The sequence below is a fragment of the Stegostoma tigrinum genome, chromosome 5, assembly GCF_030684315.1.
Source record: "Stegostoma tigrinum isolate sSteTig4 chromosome 5, sSteTig4.hap1, whole genome shotgun sequence".
NCBI classification, from domain to species: domain Eukaryota; kingdom Metazoa; phylum Chordata; class Chondrichthyes; order Orectolobiformes; family Stegostomatidae; genus Stegostoma; species Stegostoma tigrinum.
The window spans coordinates 93,292,925-93,315,577 of record NC_081358.1 but is presented as its reverse complement, the minus strand read 5'-3'; the positions used below and the strand labels follow the sequence as shown (position 1 = coordinate 93,315,577).

General features: G+C 40.7%; 1 protein-coding gene across 1 annotated transcript in view; it reads right to left on the bottom strand.

Moving 5' to 3' along the window:
- sdc2 (syndecan 2) overlaps positions 1-22,653 on the bottom strand; it is an 87,980-nt gene that overhangs the window by 15,752 nt on the left and 49,575 nt on the right. The window lies entirely within an intron of this gene.

Sequence of the window (22,653 nt, the reverse complement as noted above, 5' to 3'; positions counted from 1 at the left end):
AGCTTTTATGTGAGATGAAAAGAATTTACAGGATAGAAACTTGTTTATCCATGTTTCAGTCTTAAGATTGTTTTACAATCTCCTTGTATCCAGTCCCATTGGTATAGGCAGCATAGAAACTTTGTCCCAATTACTCATTTGCACAATTTTAAACGTGCAGCTGAAGGTAGCCCTTTGCCAATGGATGGCCGAATGCACAACAGCAGCACTAGCAAATGTACCATCTAACCTGCACTGCTAACAAGAAAGTCTGAGCCTTCTCCATGGAAACCTGTATCAGAGATAATGGGAACTGCAGATGCTGGAGAATCCAACGTAATAAAGTGTGAAGCTGGATGAACACCAAGATGGACATGTCATCTAGAGAATGGGTAGGGGAATTGAAATGGCTCGCGACTGGGAGGTGCAGTTGTTTATTGCGAACCGAACGGAGGTGTTCTGCAAAGCGGTCCCCAAGCCTTCGCTTGGTTTCCCCAGTGTAGAGGAAGCCACACCGGGTACAATCGATACAGTATACCACATTGGCAGATGTGCAGGTGAACCTCTGCTTAATATGGAAAGTCATCTTGGGGCCTGGGATAGGGGTGAGGGAGGTGGTGTGGGGGCAAGTGTAGCACTTCCTGCAGTTGCAGGGGAAGGTGCCGGGTGTGGCAGGCCAAGCAACATCTCAGGAGCACAAAAGCTGACGTTTCGGGCCTAGATCCTTCATCAGAGATGGGGATGGGGTGAGGGTTCTGGAATAAAATAGGGAGAGAGGGGGAGGTGGACCAAAGATGGAGAGAAAAGAAAATAGGTAGGGAGGGGATAGGTCAGTCCAGGGTAGATGGACAGGTCAAGGAGGTGGGATGAGGTTAGTAGGTAGGAAATAGAGGTGCGGCTTGGGGTGGGAGGAAGGGATGGGTGAGAGGAAGAACAGGTTAGGGAGGCAGAGACAGGCTGGGCTGGTTTTGGGATGCAGTGGGGGGAGGGGACGAACTGGGCTGGTTTTGGGATGGGGTGGGGGAAGGGGAGATTTTTGAACCTGGTGAAGTCCACATTGATACCATTAGGCTGCAGGGTTCCCAAGTGGAATATGAGTTGCTGTTCCTGCAACCTTCGGGTGGCATCATTGTGGCACTGCGGAGGCCCATGATGGACATGTCACCTAAAGAATGGGAGGGGGAGTTGAAACAGTGGTCGAGAACGCCCTTGACCACGTCTGCCTCAATTCCCGCAACACATCCCTCTCACCCCACCCCTGCCACAACCGCCCAAAGAGGATCCCCCTCGTTCTCACACACCACCCCATCAACCTTCGGATACAACGCATCATCCTCCGACACTTCCACCATCTACAATCCGACCCCATCACCCAAGTCATTTTTCCATCCCCACCCTTGTCTGCTTTCCAGAGAGACCACTCTCTCCGTGACTCCCTTGTTCGCTCCACACTGCCCTCCAACCCCACCACACCCGGCACCTTCCCCTGCAACTGCAGGAAGTGCTACACTTGCCCCCACACCACCTCCCTCACCCCTATCCCAGGCCCCAAGATGACTTTCCATATTAAGCAGAGGTTCACCTGCACATCTGCCAATGTGGTATACTGTATCCATTGTACCCGGTGTGGCTTCCTCTACACTGGGGAAACCAAGCGGAGGCTTGGGGACCACTTTGCAGAACACCTCCGTTCGGTTCGCAATAAACAACTGCACCTCCCAGTCGCGAGCCATTTCAATTCCCCTACCCATTCTCTAGATGACATGTCCATCTTGGGCCTCCTGCAGTGCCACAATGATGCCACCCGAAGGTTGCAGGAACAGCAACTCATATTCCGCTTGGGAACCCTGCAGCCCAATGGTATCAATGTGGACTTCACCAGCTTCAAGATCTCCCCTTCCCCCACCGCATCCCAAAACCAGCCCAGTTCGTCCCCTCCCCCCACTGCACCACACAACCAGCCCAGCCTGTCTCTGCCTCCCTAACTTGTTCTTCCTCTCACCCATCCCTTCCTCCCACCCCAAGCCGCACCTCCATTTCCTACCTACTAACCTCATCCCGCCTCCTTGACCTGTCCGTCTACCCTGGACTGACCTATCCCCTCCCTACCTCCCCACCTATCTTCTTTTCTCTCCATCTTTGGGAATGAGTGGGGAAAAGACAGAAAGAGGGGGAGGGAAGACAGACTGGGAGGCACACAGACCTATCTTACCTTGCACATTTTTTGGGAGGTCTGAATGCAGCCACTTCTCTCGGTTCTGCGATACAATATAATATAACCACTTGAAATCTACTGATGGGCAGTTCAGCTTGTGTACAGTGAAAAAACCAGTACTTCTCAACACTTTTGCTTCTCCTGCTTAGATTACCAAATTAAATATATGCAGTCCCTCTACTCTTAGATATGACAAAACATCATATGGGAAACCACATTTTTAAAATGCTAACCAACTTGTCAAGGTTAGTGAAAGCAGAGTTGATAGAGTGGAACTAACAGATATTGTACATTTGGATTTCCCAATGGCATTCAATAAGATGCCAAATAAAAGGTTACTGCACTAAATAGAAACTCTTGGTATCAAGGGTAATATATCAGCATGGGTTAAGCTTCATTATCACACAGAAGAGCAAGTCATCAGGACTAATCAGTATTATTCAGGTTGGAAAAAGACAAATTGGAAAGGTTCCAAGGTTTTGGGGAGGGCACACATGGAATGCCGTGTACAGCCAAAGTGCCTGTATTTAGTAATTGATGTAACGGTATTGGAGGCAGTTCAGAAAGATCCACTTGGCTGATTACTGCAATGACGGAGTTGACTTACCAAGAACGGCTAAACAGGTGGGACTTTATTCATTAGAATTCATACACTATTGGATGATTTTCCTGAAACAAGGCTTGACAGGGCAGACGTTGAGATAATGCTTCCATTAATGGAGTAGTCTCAAAGGAACTTTTTCACCCCAGATGCTAGGGAAAGTGTAGCAAACATTATGAGCATCCTTTCTGAAGGCTTTAATACCTGTCTAATATGAGATGCCCAGAACTGGACACATTTGCCGTGTTAGGCACTGGCCAATGTTTTGTGTTTAGTACAGCTTCCTTGGTGGAATTTCTTCTTATAGGACAGTTAACCTTTAGAATTATCAATACGTAAAGCATTGGAGACTCGGTTGTTGTAGTTCAGAAGGTTCACTATGATGATCCTCAATATATGTGGGATTGTCTTATGAGCAAAAGGATGAACAGGTTGAGATTCTAGTCATAGGAATCTAGAAGAATGAGATGTGATATCACTGGAACATACTGGATTCTTAAAGTGGTAAATATTGAGGGAATGTTACCCTGTGTGGGAAAATCTAGGATCAGGTCTAACAGTCTTACAATAAACTGAACTGCCTCCAATGAAATAATATATTTTCTTGAATAAGTGATCAAAATTGCTCACAGTACTCCACATGTAGTTTCATAGGCATATTGTAAAGTTGCAGTAAAAAACTTCCCTACATTTATACTTCAACCCTCTTGAAATAAGGGCCAGCATTCCAACAGTCTTGCTGATTACCTGCTGTACCTGTTTGGTAGCTTTGTGTTTCATGCACATGCCGCTTTCTGGAGTTTTTCTCCATTCGTCCTCCCTTCCAAAATGAACAACTTCACATTTTCCCACAGTCTACTTCATTTGCCAACTTTTTGCCCACTTATTTAAATTATCAATATCTTGATAAACAGTTTGCACCCCTCTGGCAAACTGTATTTCCACATATTTTTGTGCTGTCTGCAAATTTAGTTGCAGTACATTCACTTCCTTCCTCCAAGTCATTAACGTACACTTCAAAAAGAGTAATGATCCTAGCAGTGATTCCTGGTCACTAACCTAAAAAAATTCTAACCACCACTCACTATTCCTTGTCAATTATCAATTCTCCTTCCATGCCAATATACTGCTTCCAACATTATCGGCTCTTATCCTATGACAACCTTTTGTGTGGTACCTTATCGAACACTTTCTAGAAGTCAAAAATGCAACATATCCACGCTATCAATTCTGCACATTTCTGCTCCATTTCTCACTTTTTCCCTTTTTTGTTCTATGCTTCTACTTTAAAAGGAAGTGGAATTCGGCTTTCTAAAACATTCTCAATGGGTTCTGCTGCTAAAAGATTGGGTCCACAAAACAAAAAAAAAAGCACATTAAAAAAAACTTTTACATACATTTTACAGGGAGGTGGAAACAGCAATAATTCCAGGCCAAACAGAACAGGTGCCTGCATTAATTGACTCAAGGTCCCTCAAGGTTACCGATTACTGAATGATCGATGAAACTGTAAACATGGTGAGCATATGACAGTTTTTCTAAAATCAGAAGTTTTACTCAAAATATACAAGTATGTTGTCAAGCTGCTGTGACAAAGTTGCATAATAAATTGCCATTTAGGAAACTAGTTTGGACAGTGAAGAAATGACGTGTAGCTTTAATTTTGATTTGCATTCTGTAAGGTGTGTTAAGCTGAGAAACTTACAGATTCAGTTCTATTTTGAGTTATGCAAGTTGTATTGCATTGACTTGAGATTTGGTTGTATGTAGTGAAAACAGGTATTTAAACCTTTGAGGAGAACAGCTCAGTGCATTCGAAACACAAAGCAACAATGTTGCCTAACAACAAGGTGTCCGGTGATACAGGAGACAAACAAGTTCATCTCGAAAAGCAGCATGCAGATTTCTTTCAGAAAAAACGTCATTTGAGAAGATAAAGCCTGTAACAGCTGCAGTCTAGATTAACAGTCTCCAAAGCAATTAGGATAAAGGAAATATCATCCTGACTGACTCAGAATAGCAGTGTACTGTACGTACAGCAAACGGTCTGCAGTGGTTCATGGCATCAGCTCAGCACCTTCAACACACCAATTAGGGGTGGGCAGTAAATACCGGTCCAGCCAGAAATGCTCACATCTCAAGAGTGAGCAACAAAAAAAAAAATCTGTGAGGCTGTTTTTGAGGGTTAGGTCTTTGTTTTTCAATAAGACCATTTCAAACAGTTCTTGTAAAGCATAGAACACACAAGTTAATTTTGTTTACACTTAAAACTTTTTTTGTTAAATGTACGTTGGCAGCCTCTTATGAATTGATTAAGTGGCCAGCCACTATGGATAACAAGTTACAAAAATAAACCTGCCTATCAGCCAAATCTCATTCTGGGGTAATTTGGTCCCAGTATTACAGTCAGCTGAAATCATAACACTAAATATTGAACAAAAACAAATTTACTGCAGAATTATAGCTCTATCAACTTTTCTGTCAAGTAGCTGGGAGGTGATCCCATCCATCAATGACACTTTTCTGCAATTGTTCCGCCGTAAATACTAGAGATTGACATCTGTCCCTGGACAATGTCCAAAAAACAAACAAGACAACTCAAGCTAAGCAGTGGTCCAGTAAAGGTAGTAAACCGGAATTCCATAAAATGCATGTGATCAGAATGAAATATTTTCCGTTTGCAGCAGTTACCAAGGAAACCTGTGATTTGGAACAGCAATTTTGTTTTCTTGCCCCAATAGATTTTAAAGGAGCTACTTAAAAACAACCATCTATCCTGTTTTGATGAATTTGGATGAATGGTTAAAGCTGCCTGGACTACCCACTTTGGAATTCAAATCAATAACTCAGCAGCTAATAGGACTTTCACTGCCTCAATACCCCTCTCTTCTGGCATTTATTGCTGCCGCACTACATGGTCACATTTCATGACGAAATCCCTGGAAACCTATTTAGAACTGCTGAAGCTTGCCCCATAGATGTTTTAAAACACCAATTGTGTTCCTTCAGCTTCATCAAAAACTGTTACAGCCAATCACCCAGGGTTATATAAGTGCTGCCACATTCAGTGGTCTAGTTCTAGATTCTAAATTATTCTCCCAAATAACGCTCATTGATGAAAACAATTCGAACTCCGTTCTTTACTGGCATCTTTCAAATCTCATGTTCAAAAAATAGCCCCATAAATTACTGCAATCCAACAAAAGTACAGCATGTCTTGTCCATTATAAGTACAATATTTTAAAAAGAGAAATGTTTTGACCTAAACTATACCAGACCATTTTCATCCAAATTTGAATGCCGCTGAGAATAGAAGATCTAACTGGGCTTACACACATGATTCTGCCCCCATCTCCAGATAACATTCGAGCACAAGTCTGGCCTTCTAAGTCCACACACACACACACACACACACACACACACACACACACACAGACACAGACACACACACCAAAAATCAGGAATTTCTGGTTAACCCTTTCAAAGCATCCTGGGATCTTTTACTATGTTAACAGTTAACAAAAGAAAAGAAAAGCAGTGAAGGGCCCAAGTAGTCTTCAGGTAGCTGATTCGGCGATGCTAAGTAATGAATTCTGGCAGGGGTACAACACAGCTGCTTCTGAACTCCAAGGCAAAAGACAATCCACTTCTTTCAGTAAATACCTGTTTTATAAAGGTACTGATTCAGAAAGAGTTAACACTGGAGATTCCAATGGTTCCACCCAATCTGTTGACATCAAAGTGTTTTTTGGAGAAAAAGTCGTCTAGCTCAAGGTCCCGATCCGGAGTCAGATGCATCATTCTTAACTGGCTAGTTAAAGATGATACTGCAATTTGTATTTATTACTACGTCATGAACTATATCTTATTCTGAGTGTCTGTTCTTACTAAAACTCATGAGTGATTCATCCTCTACAACTATTAAGCAATTAGGCCCAAAGTTCCAATATAGGAAGGAAAACATGTCAAAAATCTCTAAGATTGAGGGGAGTATCATGAAATCTCTATTCCCAATTAATACAAAATGGCCAAATCACACTGCATCAGGCATAAAATACTGCAAAGATGCACTTCATAACTTTGATAACATTTTAAAACTCTTTCAGCACAAAGTAAAACATTCCTCAAAAATGAAACAAAGAACTGCATATGGTGGAGATCTGAAACAAACAAAAAAAAAGGAACCGAAAACAGAGCTAACAATTCAAATCAAATGACCTTTCCTCAGAACAGAAAATGGTAGACTAGGCTCGAAACAGTACTTGTTTTTTTTCTCCACAGATGCTCCCAGACATGCCAAGTTTCTCCCATTATTTCTGTTCCTGTTTGTTTAAAATATTCCTCAATGCTCAGCTAAAACATGTCAGCAAGGAAGCCTGATAAATTCATTTAGGGCCAAATCCTAAGCAACGCATTGCAATGGCAATGTAATTAGACTCCACTCAACAGAGAATTCATCACGGAAATTTCAACAGGTTCACTCTTATCCACTGATAACCAGAAAATGCAGGAGCTTAGAGGAGATCATTTTAATCCTTGAGACATTTGTTCTATTCATGTCAACAGGAAGAAACAGGATGAGCAGGGTAAGAAAAAAAAAGTCCCTGATGTTCTGGAAATCTTCCTATGATCTTGTTCGTTCAAGTTTGCTGTTTTTATCTTTTGAGAGTCAATCAGGTAATTACTTTTAGGTGACTGGGAAGGCATTCCTAAGTTTACAGTAACATTGAATTAAGATACGATGTTAGCTAAAGGCTCAGTGCATGGATTAAAATAATTGCGACTGAAGCACTACTCAAGAATTAGGAGATGTCACTTTTTTTGGTGAAAGTGAAATGATTAGCACAAGATTAAGACATAATACTGAAGTGATGACATTCAAAAAACTAATTCAGTCAGTTTTCAGGCTATGACACATCTTAAAATAAAATGGGCAGAAGGATGATGCTAGCAACAGCCAAACAGGAAGCATTTCAAACCTAGACCTACAGAGAGACAAGGCTTCAGTATATTGCTGACTTGCACAGCTCATCTGTTCCCTTGTACACTTTATGAAGGACCCAAATAAATGGTTGTACTCACTTTTAGTACAGTAAGCAAACAAAACATGTACACAAATAAATTTTTTTTTATAATAGTAATAGTAATCTAAACATCACCTTCAATTTTTAGAATTTTACTACTAGCACGATCATAGCTAGCCATATACTATAAAGGCTCAGAGAAGAAATCTGCTCATCATTAATAGCAGTGCCTCATCATTGCTTTAAAGGAAGGGTTTTCTTTCTCTATCAGAAAAGATTGCGAGTCACAAGAGAAAAGATAGTAGGGGGAGGATGAAGATAAAAATGTAAACAGGTAGGTAAGAGAAGTATCTTATCTCAGCTGCATTATGGGCAGGAGGTCCACAAGTGTACATATAATACACACATACATACCTACATGACCAACACTATACTTACAGAATCTCACAATCATATGGACTTCTGCAGCTCACAAACATCTTCTTGAGGGCAATTAGGCAGGTAACAAATGCTTACGATACTTATAACTTAGGGTAAAAAGGGGTGTGCAGCACGGAAACAGGCCCTTCAGTCCAACGTGTCCATGCCGGCCATATAGTCAAAATTAATCTAGTCCCATTTGCCAGCATTGGTCAACTTCCCTCTAAACACTTCTGATTAATACACTTTTCATGAAAAAAAAATAAAATATCAGAAGTCGAGTCATTGTGCAACTCTTTGTAAGGAAGGGAGGCAGAACATTCAATTTGTACAAAATTCTTCGTTGCTAATATTTAAAAGGTTGAGGTATAGGGCTAACCTGGTTGTGTACTTTATAAATATTTAAAGCATTTACTTTAATAGTAAATATTTGCTACACAAATTTTACCTTGGTGACACGACAGACTCAAGAAATTCTATCAAGCAACCACTGAGCTCACAGATTTAACATTGTTTAATGCATGCTCCAGCAAATCTAATTCAAATCACCATTTACTGAATTAAAAAATGTACAAAGGATTAAGAGGTCAGATTCAAATGACATTTCATAAGAGAATCTCGGAAGGGATTAAACAACATTTAACAGCTTTGTATTTGTATTCAGTATTAAAGATATGTGAATCAGTTTATGGGCAAGTTTACAGAGGATACACAGTAGAATGAGAGAAGAATATTTCTGCACACTTCCAAAAGGTATTACGTCTAGCTAGACTCCACTTTCTATGAAGAAAGAAAACATTGTATGTTAAGCAGTTCTAATTTTTGAAACCTCAAATGCAGTTTTTCTTTGCGTAGAGTGTGAACTTTTCAACAAATTGTCACAAATATTATTAAACCAAGCATAAATCAAACTGGATACTGGAAAACAATCAGCAAACAAATGCTGCACCGAGTTTAGTTGCAAACAGCCATTAAGGAATATCATTTTTTGGAAGTGGCAAAAAAAAAGGAATTGAGCTTTATAAAAGAAACCTAAGTTCATCACAAAGGCTTATCAAACTTGTTGGCACATTAGATCTCCCTTGCAACACTGCTACTATAAAATGGAGCAGGTAAGCAAACCACATCTGAATAGAATATGACCAAGATACTTTAATAAAAACTCCCAAGTTTGCATCTGGACCAGAGATGCTACAGAACTACAGCTACAAAACTCACCAGTTGAAGGGTTATAGGAAGGGAGTAGATTGGCAAAGGAGGGGTACTCAGGGTGCAGGGGAGGTGAGGGAGAGAAGGCTGAGCACTACAGGGCTGGTTTGTCGTGTTTTATTATTCCTGTTACTAACCACAAATCCCAATACCCACCAAGGAAGCTCTCACACTCTCTCACACCAAGTGTACGCGCACGTATGAGAGAGCGTATAGTGTGGTGGGGTCATGCATAGTGCGACGTGAACCCAAGGTCCTGGTTGAAGCCATCGTTCGCATCAGTCCTAATGACCCTTGATCTTCTGCATACAAATTCTGTGTCTGATGCCACCTGTCCTACTGACACCTGAAAAAACAAACGGTGAGCCTCTGAAAGCTTGGGTCTTCAAATGAACGTGTTGGACTATAACCTGGTATCGTGAGATTTTTGACTTTATCCACATCTAGGTTACTGAGGTTTGATGGACACAGTGGTCCATATTTGGGGTTCAGTGGCTAATTAAGTAGGTGGGTAGCAGGCCTCAAAGCTGTTAGTAGGTATGATGCAATCAGCTAAGACTTACTGGCTTGTTCGAAATGCTACTAGGCCCAAGAGGGTCAGCATAAGGCTAGAGAATCCAGCATTGGAGGCAGTTACTACGTGAAACATTTACCTATATTTCTAATTGTGTGGTGTTTAATAGGTTGTATGCCCCTTAAAGCCAACAGTGCTGACTTTCCTCATGGTCTTTAAGCACAACCTGGAAGCAGGTAGGCTACTTACTTAGTTTTCATGCCTGCCTCAGAAAGGTCTTTGCCTGCTTGACCTTTGCCAAACTTCCTGACTGAAAAAGAGTAAACATCTGACACTGTTTTTGATCCTTATGGTACCTAGAGAAATAAACACTACAAGATCCATTATTTGCCATCACACTTGTTTATCTTTGTCATGAGCTCCTTATCAAACATTTTGTGAAAGACTACAGAAACCACCTGCACTGATTTGCCTTTGTGCACTCTTACTGCTATTTTGTCTAATAATAATAATAATAATTCAATCAATCAGTCTCGTTAAACGTGGTCTCTTTTGGAAGTCAGAGGTGACATTTTAAAAATATTCTCTATATACAGATGCCCTATCTTTTGGCAAAGATTGCGCCATCTTTTAATATTCAAGATAACTAGCACAATTCCCCGGATTGAAAGCAGAAATTGTGGAAAACCTCTACATGTCTGGAAGTATCTGTGGACACAAAGCAGAGTTTGATTCAGTGACTTTTCTTCAAAGCTGCTGGCAACTAGGAAATCTGGTTTTATGCTGAAGCCAATGATGGGGTGGAAGCGGAGGGGGTTTAGGAAGGGGTGAGTGCATAGGTGTAGATGGTACCCATTGGGGAGGGAGGGTTGGAGAGGAAAGAGGGGCCAAGAGGATGTAAGTGAGATATGATAGGGATAAGTAAACAAAGAGATTATGGATAGCAGGTCTGGACAGACGATATGCTGAGTTCGTCTCAGTAACAGCTAAGAGCAGGAGAAAATGGGTGAGCTGTACTGAATGCAATCCACATATTGGTGAGAACACGGCAGGCCAGACAGCAGAGGAGCAGGGAAGTTGACATTTCCAGTTGGGACCCTTCTTCAGAAATCATGTTGTTATCTCTGACTCCAGCATCTGCAGTTGTTATTATCTCCATATATAGTGATGATGGGCCCAGCAGTACAGGAGGACAGGTGATTGTACTAAAGGCCAACAGAGGCTTGCGAGGGCACTACAACAGGCCGGTGACAGAAATGTTGGCCAGGGAACATGGTGGTGTGCTGATAATGGTAGGTAACTGGAACTGGAGTCATTTTTGCAGACCCAAATGCAGGTGTTCTGCAAATCAGTCACTCCGTCTGCATTTTATCACCCCAACGTAGAGGCCACTTTGAGGACGATCCCAAAGCATCCAAAAGGGGCTCAAACACCCCACCAGCTCATGGGACTCCCCAGCTTGCGAGTGACCATAATGGAGCTGGTTTGTTTGGGAAGGCACAGAACACATCAGAAAAATTTGTTTCAACTTTACCACTTTGCGATGACAACAATGAAAGAGCACATAAACCTCTAAACACCTTATCCAACATTATAGAATCCCTAGTGTGGAAACAGGCCATTCAGCCCAACAAGTCCACACCTACTCTCCAAAGAGCATCCCACCCAGAGCCCCCATCCCCTCCCACCCCCAATCCCTGCATTTTCCATAGCTAATTCACCTAACCTGAATCTACCCAATGCTTCAAGCATTATCTGTCCTGCACGAGCCAGTCTGCAAATTGCACGTGGGATTTATCAGCAGGCTCCGATCCCACTGAACTGAAGTGAAAATAACTGCTGATTCTTAATCCGGAGGGGCCACCTAAGAATTATCTAAATCTCTCAACTATTTTAAATTATGATCACTGCCCCCTAAACATTTGCCAGGTCTTGTTCTTCATTTCCTACAATTTATTTCCAAAAACTAAATTTCTCAGTGATTTTACTCTTAATGGGTGCCTTACAGAGACAAATCTTCATCCAAGATTTCAATTTGGTAGTTTGTAAACCTACAGATAACTAGAAGATTTGCCTTGATTTAGAAAACAGGTTAAATATTGAGCACAAGGAAGGAGATATAAAACTGCTTACTTTGAGCTACTGCCGAAAGACTAACCATGACAGAGGTAACACTTGCTACTGAATCCTGTGTGTTATGAAAGATCACTCCCAAAAATAAGTATTATCCCTCAGCCTTGCAAGTCTCCAGGATACAAACAGCAGCAACAGAAATCACCATTAATTTTCCATTCATAGGGCTGTAAGCATTATTTGTTTATCAGAAACCCACATACAAAATTGAAAATGGTGCATGAAAATCTGGAACTCCCAATGCACAAGACTATTTCACGTACAACACAGCGTTGACAATGCAATGATGCAAGTCAACTGTGAAGCTAAACTCAAAATCTAATGACAATGCACCTCATATTTCAGTTGCTCCTTTGCAGAAAATAGGACAATCCAGTTTGAACTGAAGTGCAGTAATTTACTACTGGAGTCTTTACTGCCAAATAAAGTAAATGATGTTGAATTATGTGGAATAGACTAGGAAACTCAGAAGTTGAAAATTAGCTTGCAACAACATAATTTTGAAGAACCTTCAGTTACTATGGTATCTGGTAACACAAATACCCAAATCACTTGTTCTAAGTAATGCCCAGGCCTTCAAAACTTGTCCTATTGCTAAATCAGTGTCCATTCATCACATGCAATATCACTGTAGAGCAGCAAATGTATGAATAACTTTATTCAAAATGACATTCTGGCTTAATTCATTAACTTACATTCTACATTATTCTCGATTAAAGCAAATTAGCAAATATTGAAGAGAATAATTCATTACATTTGAGGCCACACATCAGTAAACCACTGCAGTAATTTGCTGGTAATTAACCGCATACATCTACCAAAATAAAGAGCACTAATAACAAATAACTACGGCAGCACTATTAAACGTCACGAATACACAAGTCTGTTCAAACTATACTTGCAACTAACACAAGCTTGGTACAGTATATTCGAAGCACTGTATTCCATAGCACGTGCATTACTAGTATTAGAGTGCTGTTTGCAGACTTACCTAGAACTTGCATTCCAGACCTCAAATGAAGGATGTTAGAGCATTTGCTGAAGTAAATTGCATTGCCAGAACCAGTGGAACTCAAAACTGAACCACAAGCAATCATGCTAGTAGCATTTACAGCTCAAACTGCTGGGCAGCTGAACCATATAGCGCTGGTGCTGAGTCAGATTTTCATGACAATATGAAAGCAAGTGTAAAGACGTGAAATTCATCCAAACGGAATTGGAGTAGACCAGCAAAGCAGTTTTACTTCAATTGTATTATGCCTTGTCAAGATCACATTCAGAGTATTGCTTACACTTTTATCTTCCTCCTTAATCAAGAAAATAAGTCCCTCTCTCAGAGAGAATGCAACAAAAAGGTATATTAAACTACTTCAAAAGGATGAAAGAATATGGAATGGATGAATGCCAGACACATTAAAATTTGAAAAGACTGAGGTCTCACAGAAACAAAAATCATAAGCATTTTGACAGGGGAGATGGTTCTACTGGTTGGGAAAACCTAGAACAACAGCTCAGTCTCAGAATTAAAAGTCTGACCAATCATGACAGAGACAGGAAGAAATTCTTCAGAAGAGAACTGTGGATAGTCAGTCAATGCAACAATGTCAGGTTCAACAGTCGAAGGCCATTTAGGGCTGAGATGAGGAAAGATTTCTTCACCCAGACAGTGGAGGGCTTGAGGAATTCTCTGCCACAGAAAGCAGTTAACGGCAAAACAGTGAATGTTTTCAAGGAGTCAGACGTAGTTCTTAGAGCTAAAAAGTGATCAAAAGGTATTGGGAGGGTGTTGGGGGGGGAGGGTGCGGGAGCAGGGTAACAAGTTAGATGATCAGCCATGATGATATTTTAACAGAAGACTTGAAGTGTCAAATGGTCTACTCCTGGTCTTGTCCTTTAACTGGCAGGAGTTTGCAAGATTGGAAAGCACTGTTGAAGGAGATCTGACGAGATTCTGCAACGCATCTTGTAAATGCCACCTCTGCCATGTTGTTGATTGAGAAAGTCGACATTTAAAGTTGGGTGCATTGACAGTCAATCAAACTCCAGACCCACAGGTAATCAAGTTCAGTCTGGTCAACAGTAAACACCAGGATGTTGACAGTGGGGGAATTCAGCAAAAGCAATACCAAATGTCTAAAAGGTACAATGATAGTACTTACAGGGTAGTACCATTACTTGCTATGTCAACAAAAACCAAACTGCTGTCCATGCATACAGTCAGACTTCTTCTGTACAAGTTACCGCTAATGGTGCTGGACGTTGTGCAATCAAAGGATGTGAGGACAGTGCAGGAAACCATTTAGGATAGAAGCTCTGCCCCTGTGATCTTATTGAATGGCACAGCAGGATCAAGGGACAAGATAGCCTGCTTTTGTCCTGATCTTGTCCTGATCTGATGTCTCCTGCTCAAGTCTTGGTTGAAGTCCCCAGCTGCAGACTGGAGCAAGAATTCTGCAGCAACTTCACCAACTGAGTGGAGGACACAAACAAAATTCATGCTCAAGCACTTTAGTCTCCATGTCCCCTGGGAAATAGGAACAGAAAAGGATGGATGTCCAGTTACTCCTATTGAACGGGTCAGAGTTCAACAGTGTAGCTTCTCCTCTTCACATGCTTAAATCCTGGAAATGCTCATGGGTTAGGTACATAAAATAAGGCCTTGACATATATGGTGGAATGTAACCAGCAAATCCACAAAACAAAGAAACTCAAGACATATCCGCATGAGGCACAAAATATAACTTGTATATGAATTATCAACTCTGCTCAAAATTAAACAATTCAGTGGGTCAACACCATTTAGACTTAGCCTGCGCATCGCAAAAGGGACAGGCAACGTGGTTGCAGCTAGCATTGAGAATCTTGGCTGCATTCTCTTCAGCCACGAAAGAGAGTAAGGAATGGCACAGAGGTAAAAGCAAGCTCCGAGGTTTTTGGATGCTGTGCTACGGATCTTGCAGGAAAGGCTGGGAGGGAGGAAAGATTCTGTGTATCGTCAATAGGGAGGAGGCTCACGAGGCAGAGTCAAAAATGACACTGGATTGAGCACGTACAAAGGTCAATGCTGGGGTCAAGCCCAGAGGTCCTGGGTCTGATTGAAGTTATTCAACTAGCTCATAAGTGGTCAGGGTCAATAAATGCATCTTCAAACACCAAATCCTACCAACCCCATGACTAACCTCAAACACAGGTTAAGAAGAATCACCAAATCCCCAACACTCACCCACAAACAGTTCAAATCCAACTTTCTTGAACTTCACCTTCCCCTCACTCACTTAGCACTGACGTAGACTTTGCATCAACATGACATAGGTTTGCGCTGAATATCAAGTGTAATAGAAAGAACAAAGTATGCTTGTTGCCAAGTGCTGGGAATTGACCTGTTTCCAGCTAGATGTTGATAAAACAGATTTCTTTTCAGTTGCAGCTTAGGTCAAAGAGTTGACATACATATTCACAAGTGATGTGTGTGTAGTAAATGGAGCTCTGGGCTTTAGGGAAGCTTGCAATCCTGATGAAGCTTTGAGCTTGATTCACTTGTTTGCTTAAGAATAAGATATAAGAAAATTCCTTTGAATATTGAAGTTCAGTTACTTTCCTTTCCAACCGTGCACAGAAAACCGAGCAATGTTCCATACATCACCAGCACTAACCTGGAAGGAACCAAACAAATAAAAATTAAAGTTAATTTTCACAGAAACTGGCAATACAGGCCTTATTCTACTGAGGTTGTAGGTATAGTTGCAGAGGTGGCAGATTACAATGAGGACATTCATACTGAAACACCAATATCTCACATTACTCCTTGCTGATGACGTAGAAGAACTAATCCTTAACCAGCCTAGATGAATTGGTTCTCCAACTGGAATCCTTTTGCACTTTGTTTATATACTTGCTCAATGCGTCCTAATCCCAAAAAAGGTGACAATGACATCTGTCTATCTAATGACACTTGAATTTTAGTACAATTCCAGTGTGTTAAAAAAAATTGTTGCAGCTGTCCAAGAGAGGTTGAAAGATTTAGAAGCAAGACAACCATAGGCCCCTCACTTGGGCATACCAAAACAAAGAACTGAACAGTTGTAGTGCTATAACAGGGAAAAAAAAAATCAACCTAACGGGTTAACTAACCTATAGTAACTGACAATCCCTTTAAATAGCACAAAATGCATGTACACCTGTCAGAAGGCTACAGTCTTAGGCACCAAAATGGCACCACTTCTATCAAACTGGTATTGTATGCTGACTGACACCATGATTTGCTTGCTGTTCATTCTTTTAGTAGCTTTCATTCTGAACACAAGCTGACATCTGCAACAGCATTGCCCAGTGCTGACCTGATGCTATTTTAAGAGGCTGAAGGACACACCTTAAAAGGAAGGCAATCAAACCTAGTTTCTTACCCTGGACTATTGGGCACTCTGATGTAAATGGCCATAGACATTACTCTCTGTTCAAGACAGCCAGTTGGTTACATATAGCTCGAAGAGGAATACTCCATGAGTGTAAAATAAGCAGATCTCCCTCCATGAACTAGCACAGCTGGTACGGTGATTGAACCGATGGTGCTGGTTTTATTCTAGTCATCTAGCCAACTGAGCGAACTGCAGCAATACAACTTAGACGGAAGTATTTGTTACATGGATTTTCACTTCATTAAATTTCAACTAGCTTTGAAAGTGTCTGAAAAAACATCTGATATCCCCAGTGGATAAATAAATGCAGTAGTAAGCACTGAGCTACAGGGACAAAGAAAGCCCAGTGCTGAGTTAGCAGATTCCTGCTTTGCCAACGGCAGTTAAAGCAATTTAAATGCGTTATCAAACTGATAATGCAATTGCATTATACATTATACTACACCACAAAATGTAATCCTAAGTAAATAATAAAGCAAACTTACAATTTGTGACTATAACTGTAAAATTTTCTCTGCTAAAATAGGTTTGAGGCAAAACATACTTTCAATAACCCATTAGCAAGGGAATCATGAGCCACAGAATAAAAGGACAAGCATAGAGGCATATAAATGCTATTTTAAAGTAATGCATTATTAAACTTCAATTTTTGATCGAAAATTTTAACTTTGAAACTTTTTTTGTTCCAGTGTGCCTGTATGATATTAGCAGGTATGCTAATACAGGATGTGGAAAATGGAGAGAAAAGAAACCTCAACTGGTTTCAAAACAAACTGTACTGACTAACATTTTCTAGGCAGGCGCCACATTCCATGCCCTGCAGCTTCACAACAGATCACTTGTACTCATGTTTCACGTGGTCTATTCAGGAGAGGACAGATTAATCTGGACAGGAAATGTCTGCTCTGTTTCTTCCCATTTCAGATCCCAAACATTAAAATAAAGCAGGTCTCAAGATCCTTCGACAATGCATTAATTAAACCAAAATATATAAGTGCAAGCTAGTATTTAACGATTCAGAGAGCTTGAGACATGAAAATGATCCGACACAGGGGCACTATATGTAGAATTTTCCCTCATCCCCCACCTGATACATTACGGTCCTCTAGTCTCCTTGCGCCACATGGTCTTTACACATTGTGATAAATTCTGAGGACTTGCGGGAATTGAGTAGACATGGTTTGCAGAAGTTGCAACTTGCACAACCTTGAATATTTTTAAATCGCTTCAACCAAATGGCACTAATAAAAAGGCAAAATAATTTCTCAAGTTTAAACATTTCGACTGTCTAATCAACCAGTTTGTTCTACAGCTACCTTACTGCTACTGGTAATACGCTTCATCTGTAACATTTGCCAAATGAACAACTGATCCTCCGATTCAATAACCACATCCTACGCACTCCAAATTCATATAGTGCAATATAAATTCAGTTTTTCGGTTCTGAAGAAGAGTCACTGAATTCAAATCGTTAACGCTTTTCTCTTCAGTTGCTGCCAGACCTGCTCAACTTCTCCAGCAATCTGTTTTGATCTCACTTTGTCACAAGTCCCGTTCTAGAACAAAATCGTATTCTGTACTGGACAGACAATATGCAAATTTGCAAAAGAAAAAAAGTGATTGTTTTCATATAGTACCTGAAAAGGACGTGAAAGGCACTATATCACAAGAGTAACAAGAAGGATTTTGGAGATCTACCTTTTCTTGGGTTGTTTCCTGGAGTGCGGCCACAAGGATGATCCAAAATCATTTCCAAGGTACTTAGTCTTCATCCCACACTATCCCCTTCCCCCCCAAAAAACTCCACAGAACCCATCTCCTTACTCCCCTTCAGAGATAATGGGAACTGCGGATGTTGGAAAATCGGAGATAACAAATTGTGAAGCTGGATGAACACAGCAGGCCAAGTAGCATCTTCTTAGGAGCACAAAAGCTGACATTTCGGGCCTAGACCATTCATCAGAGAGGGGCTCTCTGATGAAGGGTCTAGGCCCGAAAGGTCAGCTTTTGTGCTCCTAAGATGCTGCTTGGCCTGCTGTGTTCATCCTCCTTACTTCCCTTATTCCCTCTCGTTCCCCAGAGTCCTCTTCACAGAACCTCTCTCACCACCATGACCCCTACTCCTAAACCCGACCCATTTTCTTGACGGCCCTTTCATCATCCTACCCCACCGAACTCCTCCCCCTCTCCACACCACCCCCCCCAGTTACGATGACTCCAGCGGAGGGTATTGTTGGATTAGTCAGATCACAGAATGAAACTGGGCTTGACAGACCATATCCATTTTAAACTTTAATTAATGTGCTGGTCAGAGACAGAAATAGTCACACAAAGCTGGACAGTTTGTTTTACAAGAACAGATAAAAAATAAGAAATATAGACCACTGTTAGAAAGCTATTATAACAAACAGCAAAAATACATTTCAACTGGCTTCCCAACACTATTAATTGCAGAGACTCAAACACAGACCTCCAACTCTCAAAGCGAGGGTTCTTACTGATTTCGGTCAGTTTCTTTGCCATTGTGAAACATTTGTTGAATCTCTTCCAAGTCTGTCAAAATGAATTATTCCACACTTCTGCGAGCCTATGCTTTCTCAGTTGTAACAACGTTAGATTTCTAATCAACTCCCTTGATTTGTTACTTTCACAAACTTGTCTTTTGTACTGGGTAACTATGCTTTCTCTGAACTCTGTCTGATAATCCTCTAGGGAGTGAAAATTAAACTTGCTTCTGACCAAAAATCAGATTCCCTTTCAATTGCACTGAAATATTTCTGTGGTTCTTAAATTAAAAATCAATCTTTGATTAACTTGATTTCAGTTCAGGATCATCACCCCCTCTTCCCCCAATGTTTACCCTACCTGTCACAAACACCAATGTATAAATATTTTATTTCATCAACATTTGGGGGATCTGCAGTTACATGCTGACACATATGGGACTCTGTCACAGTCTAGGCAGGACTCTGACATTTGTTTCCTTTTTTAAAAATCTCTTCACAAAAAAAGTAACCAACACTCATTGGCAACTACTTTGAAGTCCTAGCTCTAAAAGATTATATTTCTACACACCTTTCATCAAACTCGCCAACAAACCCTCCATTCCCCTTTGTTCCCTATTCACTTTAATGAACCCCTTTCCCACTTCCCCGAAGCCCTTCCTTCAACCACTGTGGACTAGATTAAACAAAACAAGTAGCCATCCCTCCTTTGATCCAGTTCAGAGAAGTTTGGCCTAGCACTTCATAGTACAAACTGGTTTTGAAATGTAATATCCTTCTGTGACCAAAACAAAAGCCTGTGAACACCAATGCCCCACAAACAACGAGGGTTAAGGGATCTGATGATATGATGATGCCGAAATCAATGCTAGCCAGAATGCCATAAGAACATGCCCTGGTCTTTTATGCTACTAGATGATCACTAATTCAAACAAACAATTCATGCTCTCATTTTTTTTTTTAAAAAGCCCCTTTAATAATGCAGTAGTCCTGCACTAAAATACTAGCCTAGATCCTGTGTTTATGTTAACAATCTAACTCCAAGGCAACAGAGGACTAACTGAAACAAACATCCAAAATTTCCTACTATGCATTTTACGAGAGAAACACAGAGGCAAATGGATACAACTTCTCAAATGTTAGCTGTGAGCATGGGAATGGAGTTCCAAGCAGTCAAAAGGTGGTGGTGTTGGGGAGGGGGAAGGTGCATAGAGGAGAGTGAGAGGTATCAGCTTCAGGGCAGCATTCATGCAAGGCTTGGATCAATTGAGTAAAGAAAAGGATGGGGGTATTTTTCTCAAAAAAAATTGGGCTGTTCCCATGTCTTCACACTTGCAAAGCACAAGTCATTTTTATTCAATCCCATTGCTCCAAGGCTCTTCAAATATGATATAATTCAAGCTCACAGCTGTATGCATTCCTTAGACAGTACATCATCCTTTTCCATCCTTCATGCAGACATACAAGCTTATACAAGAACTATTCCAGACAATTTATAAACTCAGAAAATGAACTGCTTGGCTTATCTCAAGACAATTTTGCTGTTATTTAGCAATTGCAAAACACAAGAGAGTTTTACATTCGGAAATTGCTACTAATTCACTGTCAATTCTGCATGGCTCATTAAGTATCACAGGGGAATAGTCAGTGATTTCGCACAGTATTCCCTCAAAGAGGAAGTTCCAGGAAGTAAGTAAAAAAGATATGAGAACTCCAAAAATCACAACTGAGGAAGAAATCAGCACAAGTATTAAAACCAAGTGTTCAAGGGGGGCTCCCCGGTGACTGGTTTCCGAAAAAAGAAAATGTTTTCACTATTCAGTTTGAGAGACACCAGGAGAAGGTTTGACAGTATCGTGTTGTTTTTAACAATCAAATGTTGCTTTTCACACCTCTCTCCTGACTGCCCACCTTCCCCTATTCTGAAACATAGCATCCAGAAGTCATCCAAAAACGTCACCACTCAAATACAGCTTTACCAACAGATGCTGGGTCTGACGTAGTGAAATGCAGATCAAACTGTTAGACATTTCATAGCTTCACATCACTCTCATTAGTTGATTGCTGCTGCAGTGGTGGCACCAGAGGAATGCCCTTCCTCCATTCAATTACATATTGCAAAGGAGAAAGAGATGTGGAGGTCGGAAAGGGAGTGAACGCACTGCAGATTAAGTGTAGGCTATTCAACCAGAAAACAGTTGAAATATTGAGAATTGATATGCCAGGAAGTTTAACTAGTAAAGCTTTCATTTGTAATAAGATCAATATGCTCATATTCAGCACAGAATTTAAGATTTCGCTTGGGAAAAATTAATTCTAGTATAAATTAATTGCTGGATTACTTCCATTGAAAGAGGTGTTCCAGATGCATTCTTGTAATGAACAAGCCAAAATAACTTTCAGTCAAAGACCAGAGTCAAAAATAAAAACTCTTGATATTGTCAGGGCTGTCATTTTTCAGTTGCCTATGAAAAAGATATAGTCAGCACAGCGATCTTGTCCTGAAAAGTAAACAGAATGGCAGAAAGCCTCTCAAAACTTCACTGTTCATCTGGGATACTACACACATTTCAGGTAACTGCAGGATTTCATTGAAGCCAAATCAAGTCACAATAATGGAGGTGCAACTGAATTCAGCTCACATTATTCAATTGCTTCAGTTTCATTACAATTCAAGAGAAGTCACTGAACGGTAATTGCTCCATTCAGACAGAATTAAACTAAGTTTTTCCCTGCTGATTCAGGTCTATCAAGTTGACTTTCAATGCACTTATATGTTATAATCTACTAGGGTTTAATAATCTAAGAACAAATAACTGTTTCAGATTTCCAGCATCTGCAAAGTGCTGGAGAACTCAAGTTTGGCAGCATTGAGGCAGAGGCACATATTAGGGTGACCAATGTCACTTCCACAGTCCTCTATGAACATTCTCAATCTCTACTTCCCTCCAAATGTACTGCTGCTCACCTCCAACCCTCTCCTCCACCTGGACCCCTCCCTCTGGTCTCTTACCTGCACTCAACCTGATCACTAAGAACTGTCGATGTGACATCTGTCACCTTAATTTCTCCCATTTTGACACATGCTACCTTACCTGCCGAGTTTGTTTCACATTTCCTGTTTTGTGCTAGGGTTTAATAATGCCAGCTTTTGTTCTGGTTACTTTTCAGTTTAATTTAATTGCATTCTATTTAACTATTATTCATTTTGGACTGGGGATTTTTATTTTATGTTCAGAAGAGTGGCAGCATTTTAAAATGTTTGCTGCAATAAGCAAAGCTACATATTTTTGATGGCTAGATTTTTTTAAAAAATCCATTGTTGTTCCACACGTCAAGATAACAGTAAAACAGTATTTCCATTTAAAAATATATTGTACAGCAAGTAAAATGTTCACTTTGTCCCAAATTGACCATTTACAGCATTTGATCGACTGCAACCTCTCTACCAGCCAAAAGGATAATCAGATGTTTGAAATTTTTTTTTCATGGGATGTGGGTGTTCATGGCTAGGCCAACATTTATTGACCTTCTCTAATTAACATTGAGGTGGTGGTGGCTAGTTGTCGTCTTGAACCTCTGCAGTCCACACGGCGTACAGATTTATGAACAAGTTCTACGATTTTGACCCAGTGACTA